The sequence below is a fragment of the Nylanderia fulva genome, unplaced genomic scaffold (genome assembly GCF_048542155.1).
Source record: "Nylanderia fulva isolate GAGA-0341 unplaced genomic scaffold, ASM4854215v1 Scaffold83, whole genome shotgun sequence".
Taxonomy (NCBI): Eukaryota; Metazoa; Arthropoda; class Insecta; order Hymenoptera; family Formicidae; genus Nylanderia; species Nylanderia fulva.
The window spans coordinates 165,024-173,165 of record NW_028190950.1 but is presented as its reverse complement, the minus strand read 5'-3'; the positions used below and the strand labels follow the sequence as shown (position 1 = coordinate 173,165).

Sequence of the window (8,142 nt, the reverse complement as noted above, 5' to 3'; positions counted from 1 at the left end):
GGTCGCAGTTTCATCCGATTAATTTCACGAATCCGGCTCGAAGGACCAATTTTGTATGTTAATGTTATCGCCGGGTTCGGGTTTTTTGAATGAAACTTTGCACTTGGTGTCGAATCGTAACTTTATTTCTTTTTCGATTAGCACAAGAACGCTATGTACAAGAGTGTTCTCTTTTCGCTCTCTCGATTGAGACTGCTGTGAGTACAGCGCGAGTTTTGGAGCGCGCGTAGGGCACGTTATCGTGATTGGATCCCTTAAAGTAAGGCGAGATACTTCGGCCTATTAGGCGCGAGTGATCACGAGGCTATCACGCTGTTTTTTAAATTCCATCGCGATACAATCATCCTTGAAAAGGATATTCAAACATTCTCAACGGTTTGTTCCGAAAATAAAAAAAAAATATATATATATATTACCATTTCTCAACAATATTAATTTAATCTTTGCAAGGAAAAAACGAGTATGACTCTTTCTGGATTAAATTAGCGGGTTAAAATAGCGGGAAATATATTTTAAGCAGACCCAAAGTAGTTTTAGTTTGGAATATTAAGTTTTATAGATTAATTGGTAATTTATTACGTTGGGCAAACCAAAAGAAAATTACGTACTAGACTAAAGGAGCATATAAGTAACATTAAATTTGATTCTTCTAAGCATTCGGTGGTCTCGGAACATATTATCGATAAAAAGCATGCTTTTGATTGGGATAACGTCAAAATACTTGATATTGAATTTAACTACTACAAAAGACTTATCTCGGAGATGATACACATAAAAGAACAAAAACTTGGTATAAATAATAATACAGACACTGAATTGCTCAACAACGCTTATTTTGACATTCTAGAAGAAATAGGAAATCGTTAGACTTATTATAATATTTGTTTTTTTGTGACTTGACACCTATATATTCAACTTTTTAAACTACGCGACATACATTCAAGTAATACATTCAGCAAAAATTGGAGTCATGGTCATATTTCTTTATTTGGACACAACTGTAAGCAACAATTAGCTAATTTTTTAATTTTTAATTCCTAATTTTTTACACATACATAAGTCAATTGACTTTATACTTTAAAAAATTTTATAAATTTAGTTCATAACATCTTAAAAAACTTGGGGAGGATGGACAAGTTTATTGCCGGACTAACAGCCTTTCGCCGACCAACGAAGAGCGGTTGGTTTAGAGCAATTTCGAAGCGCCACTCTGAGTTATTAATAATAATTTTAAAATAATATGGATTAATCGGATTAGTTATATGATTTTGCACTCAGTGTGGACTGTTCGTGTCGAGCTATGCTTGATGATTTAAATTTAATGTCAATGTATTTCGCTTTTTAATCTTGACATCAGTTTTTAATTTACTTGACATTATATAGCAACTTAGTATTAGAATTTTTATTTTAAAATTTATTTAATTATCATAACGATTACTGCGCACTGAAGAAGACCTAGTACAGGTCAAAACGTTTGGTTTTGTCAAATTTAAAAAAAAATTTTTTTCTAAGAATTAATAAAAATTTTTTGTGCTTGTTACACAGGGCCTAATAATATTTAATAATTTATCATTGTGTTTGTTTACATACGAGCTTAAGCACTGTTAGAGTTTAGTTGATTTTGTATGGTAATTGTTATTGTAGTAATTTATTGTGTATGTTAAATCATTTTATGTTAAGTCCGAAAAAGTCAATGTTTAGTTTAAACAATTGAATAAATGATTGATTTGATTTTGTAGCTTAAGTTATTTTTAGTAATAGTCAGGCCGTAAATAAGATAATTCAAAAATCATATAAAAGCAGAAATAAAGAAAAAAAAATTATTATAATAAAATAAATAGAACCGCAAAAATAATATTAGTAGTAATTAAAATTAACTAGCATGTAAGATTGTAAATATCTTGTATTATAATAAGTTAAGAATAAAATAGAAACTCTTGTTGAGCATAGCATACAATAACCGCGAGCGCGCAAGGCGCTGAGTGGCCAGCGGGCCACTGGTGGGGCAACGTAAAGCGATTGGCTGGTAGGTCAAGAGCGGGGCGAGCCCGAGACGGGTATATAAACCGACACCGCAAGGAGTTGAGAGCTTTTTGCGAGAAAAAGGTCGAAGAGATCCGCGAAAACTCAAATCGGGTTCTTTGTAATAAAGCGGTCATTCAGATCGTCAAAGACTCAACCGTGAGGCTTTAGCTAATAAACGGTCAACAAGATCTGCTAAAGCTCAATAAGAGTTTCTTTCTATTCATAAGGAAAACTCGATTAACAAATAAAACTCAGACGGAAACGTACCATTAACGCGGAAGCACAAAACCACTGTACGCGCAACGCGACATTAAAAAGTGTACAATTTTGCGATAGAAACACTGTGCGTGAAAACGAATAAACTAAATAGTTATTCAACTATAGAAAGTGAGAAATTACTTACCCGTGATTATCCCACGACGAACCGATCCTGAGTATCCTCGAGGTTCATAGCGGCGAAGCGGAAGTTTCCTGTGTCCCACGGTGACCTAAAAAGGGAAAAGAGAGACTAACGTTAGCAGCGGAAAAGATCCCGACAAAGGAACTGACGTCGTCACGTGATTGCGGAAGTCGAAGTTTCAGAGGAAGCCAAGGCGGCCATCTTCTGATCCATTGTCTAACAAAGGAAACCGCAGGCTGTTGCATCAGTGCGACATATCGAAGGCGCACAGGTGGCGGCGAATCATCAAAGGTAAGATTCCGACAGGGATCAACGGGCTGCGAATCACCTTGTTGTTTAAAGGTCAAAACAACTGGCGACCACAATCGAGACGAAAACGAGCAACCTGAGTCCGTAGCAAGTTTGGTCCTAACGTAGTTAGTAGATCGCGCGGTCACAAGTTAACGACGTGGATGTAGAAAGTTTTTGTAGCTCCTTTTTTGTTTTTTTATATATTTATATTTTTTTGATATTTTTATTTTTTGTATTTTTTTGTATTTTATATACTTTTATTATTTTGGGTTTTTTAGAGGACAAAGCTTAAACTAGAGTTTTTGAGAAATTACGGAAGTTTATTAAAATTTCACTTTTCGGGCCTTTTTATCGGCAAACACTCGAATCAAATCGGTGAAATTCAAGTTTGCGGCATTTTTATTTTCAATTAAAAGAGCAGCTAAGTTAGTAAGTCTTGTTTGTGAAATCGTTGATCGTAGATAAGTCTTTATTAACTTAAGTTTCGAAAAACTGCGTTCTCCACTAGCTACCGTTACAGGTATAGTTACCAAAATGCGCAACGCGATTCATACATTTGAATATAGTTTATAAATATTGCGCTGTTTAATAAAATTTAAAACGTAAATGGGAGTAATATTATCGTCATCTGGAAAAAATTTTTTTAAACTTATGAGTTCATCACACAATAAATAATCATCTATATCGGAATCGGAACCAACAGTAAGTTTTAATTGGAGATCAGTACAGAATTTCAGAAGTTCATTTTTTTCAGGTATCTTTTTTATATTGTACAAAAAAGACCATGTTTCTGAATAGTTATGTAACTGTCTGAACCTTTCTTTTATTGACATTAAAGAGACGTCCAACAATTTATTAAAATCTTCAATTTCAAATTTTTTCTCAGGGGATTCGATAGGTTCGTCCGTGGCCATTTCACCAGCCTGGCGTTTTATGCGTCGTACTTTTTTCATTAACTTAAAAACAGGCTTGACTTGTAGTTCATTCGCCAGATCCCTTGCTGTTGAAAGAGCTTTCCTAAAACCAGTTTTTCGGTATTCTTCTAAAAAATTGCAACAGTTTTCCAGCATTTCTGTGCATTTACTGAGGTTCACGGTTTTCGACTGCAGAGATTTATTCACGACATTGATTTGAAAAAGAATGTCGTACCAAACAACTAGGGAAACTATAAAGCCAAAATCTTTCAACTGTTCTGTTAAAGTGATTGCCTCGTGCGAGATAGTAACATCACTTTTCTCAGTTTCGTTAGCCAAAGTAACTAGAGTATCATGAACGTCACAAATTTGATAGTGGACTGCTTTTACACTGTTTATTTTTGCTTCCCAACGTGTATCACTCAGTTTTTTCAAACTATAGAGTCTTAAGTGATCGGTTAAGATTTTCCATCGATTAACAGAAGCAGAAAACAGTGTGAACAATCTCTGCAAAACCCCAAACAAAGTAACTGACTTTACCGAAGATTTAGCAGCGTCACACAATACGAGATTGTAGCTATGGCAGCCACACGGTACAAAGAAAGCCAAGGGGTTTAAATCTAAGATTCTTTTTTGTACACCAATATTTTTTCCCTTCATGGTTGCTCCATTATCGTACCCCTGACCCCTACAATTGTGCAGTTCAAGTCCGTGTTTATTTAGCACATTTAGAATTACTTCAGTAAGTCCTGCGCCACTAGTCACCGACAGGAATGAATTCTATGAAATGCTCTTTTATGCTTATATTGACCTCTGTGAAGCTAGCAGGACCAAATGGGCAGAATTGAAAAAAACCTATTGAACTATTTAGTGCTGATTTTGTGCTAATTTGTGCTACAAAAAATAATTTTGTACTACATGCCATTTAGAAGAAACTCGTGGCGCTGCTAGCTTTATATACTTTTCGGCTTTTCTTTATATGACGACAAAAACCGCGGCTTACTCTTAAGATCGCGACATCATCCCAAAAACTACGAACGACGGTTAAAAACAGTATTGGCGATTGAAAATCATACTCGCCGTCTATTTGATCTCGTAGTACCGCCGCTTCTTTGTTACCAAATACAAGAAAGCCGAAAATTTTTCGTTTTTAGTCGGCAACTACACACGTATCTGATAACTTGATCTATAAGATGATATAGAAGAGTTTGGACCATCAGTAATTAAAAGAGCGGAAGAAATCAGAGAGAGTCGGAACAAATCAGAGAGAATCGGAAGCGACTGAAGCGAGTGCGGTAAGATTGTTGATATAAATGCGGCGTGTAGTGGTATTGATTTGATAATGATTGAAGTTTGCCGAATGCGTGCGTACGTAATGCTCTGTGTGTGTGTTTGACGCGTGCGTGCGTGCGTGCGTGTGTGCGTGTGTGTGTTAAAACAGTAAAGCAAGTAGTCAGAAAGCTAAGCTTACAAGCGTATATGGTTGCGAGAAAGTGGGCATAAATTCTTAAATTGCATATTTGGATAGTACAAATTATTGCACATTGAACAAAAGCAGTGTCGTTCGAGTATGCAGAAAAAAGAGAGTACTTTACTCTTGAAGTTAAAGCTAGTTGAAAAAGAAAGGTGTGGATTGTCATAAGAATGATCGTATTAACTAAGTTTAAAATATTAATTTTGTGTGGTATAAATTAATACAAAATTGCTACTAATCCGCTTTTATTTTTCTTTATTTTTCTTGTGATCCTGCTAGCTTCATATTAAGTTGACAAAACCACGAGTTTCTTCGAAGTGGGATGTGGTACAAAATTATTTTTTGTAGCACAAATTAGCACAAAATGAGCACTAATTATATCTTTTTTGATTTTTTTTCTTGTGGTCCTGCTAGCTTTATATGAAGCTAGCAGCGCCACGAGTTTCTCCTGAATGGCATGTGGTACAAAATTATTTTTTGTAGCACAAAATCAGCACTAAATAGTTTAATAGGTTTTTTTCGATTCTGCCCATTTGGTCCTGCTAGCTTCACAGAGGTCTTATATTGTCATCTGATAAGTCAGCAAATCGAATTGTTAAAGAAAGTTGTTCAATATGACTTATATCTGGAGTGCAGTCAGCTATGATAGAATAATAATGTAGTTTTTGGCTCTCGATACAATTTCAGATTTGACTTTTTCACCCATCAGATCTATTAATTCATTTTAAATATTCTTTCCGCAATAGTGATCCGAAATATCACCCGACATTGCCAACTTCAAATGTTCTTGCATAATCGGATCAAACTTGCCTACTAATTGTACTAGTCCCAAAAACTTTCCATTGTTCGGTGTGTATAATTTGTCTGAGGTTCCTCTGAACGCCATATTTTCAGCGAGGTAAAGAACAATATTCATCAACCGAATCAAAATATTATTCCACCGTAATGTTTCTCTGCTAATCAATTTTTGTTCTTCACAATCGATCGTTTTTTCTCTCTTCAATCTCATTTCAGCTTCAAACCATTGATGGTAAAATTTCTTATAGAATGTGCTGTTTTCATGCATTTTCAGAATTTCAGACAAATGTTTCCACTTATTATATCCTTCAGACATTAAATTCGATGCTGACTGACTATCGAAAAGCCAACAACAAAAACAAAAAACCCGATCTTCAGAAATAGAGTAAACTAACCAACGACGTTGGATTGTTTCATTATTTGCAAGTTTCTTAAAGTAGTGAGAACTTGCGAAATGACGACCGGTTTCATCTTTCGGAAAGTTATCTCGATCAATGTGAATCTGCGTTGGACCCATAGTTATTATATAGTCAATAGTTTTGCTATTCCGAATAGCCGGCCAAGTACCTACATCTGATAAATTAACTGTACCAAGCTCTAATGATGCATTAGTAATTCCTGAAAATAATAATGAGTCATCAGGATTTTGAGGAAGCTCGGATATGGGAGTCAGGTCTGATGAAATTTTACTTTCATTGAAGAGTTCATCAATTCTTGTTTCAGTTATGTCCTGAAGCTCGGTGGAGGGTTCTTTTACTGATGTAGAGGCAGTAGAAGATGAAGCAACACCTTCTAAATTATCTTCATTTTCGTTTCGCTGTTTTGTTTCAATATATTTATCAAGACTCATAAATTTTTTGGCTTGCTGAAACTCTTTTTCTTTTTCAGCCTTGCGTTTTCGGTATTCCGAACCAGATGGTTTTTTTTTTACTCTATGGTCGGACATGTTGAAAAAAATTTTTCTTACTAATTACTGATGCAATTAATCAGTAAAAAAAAAGAAGCTTAGAGACTTAGAGACTTTTTAGAGGACCGAGCACCGCTTGAGTCCAGAATTCTAAATTCCAGACCGCATGCAAACAAGTAAACAAGCCCGTGTCGGCCGTGCCGCTTGAGTACGGGAGCTGCAGCGATCCCTACTACGCGCGCTTTGCAGGTGGTGGGAGCGCCCTACCAATTGTACGCGTATGCGCAAAGCGGTGGAAGGCGCTCGCGTGGTGAGGGAGTCGAGCGTCAAGCGTGGCGCTGAATATCTGCACAAAGCGGAAAACGCGATAGCCATGATAAATACAGATGTGAGACAAAAGAATCAAAAGATATACAAAGGTATAGAGATCATGTCAGGGTATAACACAGTGAGAAGATATAGGTACTCTTGCATACTAGGAGGCACTAGAGTCCTTCTAATAAGAGTCGCGACATCTTATTAGAGGGACTCTATGGGGCACCGGGCAGCAGCGCCCTTACATATCCGGCGCCCCGGGCAGTCGCCCCACTGCGCCCTACCCTTAAAGCCGGTACTGCATATATGGATCAAGTTTAGAAGACCATAATAAGAGGCTCACGGAAGTATTGCAGAGACTACAAACACACAACCTGAAACTACAACCGGATAAGTGCAAATTCCTACAAAAGGAAGTTATCTATCTAGGGCACATAATCTCGGAAAACGGTATATTACCTGACCCATCAAAATTAGAGGCGGTAAAAAATTTTCCGACGCCGCGAAAAGTCAAAGATGTACAGGCATTTATAGGGCTCGCCGGTTACTACAGAAAGTTCATTCAGGATTTCTCGAAGATCGCGAAATCTCTGACTAAGTTAACAAAAAAGGACGAAACCTTCGGATGGAACAGCGAACAACAAATTGCGATACTTTGAAAGAAAAACTAATAACGGCACCAATATTGCAATATCCGGATTTCAGTAAAGAATTTAATGTAACTACAGACGCGTCCGCTTACGCAATCGGAGCCGTGCTCTCGCAGAGGCCCATAGGCAATGACCGTCCTGTTGCTTACGCAAGCAGAGTGCTATCGCGCGCGGAGCAAAATTACAACTGAAAAAGAATTATTAGCAATTGTATGAGCCGTAAAACATTTTAGGCCATACGTATACGGGACAAAGCTCAAAATCATCACAGATCATAAACCATTAATATGGCTATTTAACGTAAATGACCCTGGTTCAAGGTTAATTCGCTAGAGGTTAAAATTAGAAGAATATGATTACGAAATCAT

At 36.6% G+C, this 8,142-nt stretch overlaps 1 pseudogene; it reads right to left on the bottom strand.

The window, feature by feature from the left end:
- Nucleotides 1-3,039: 3,039 nt before the first annotated feature.
- LOC114936375 (zinc finger MYM-type protein 1-like) lies at nt 3,040-5,990 on the bottom strand (annotated as a pseudogene).
- Nucleotides 5,991-8,142: the final 2,152 nt, after the last annotated feature.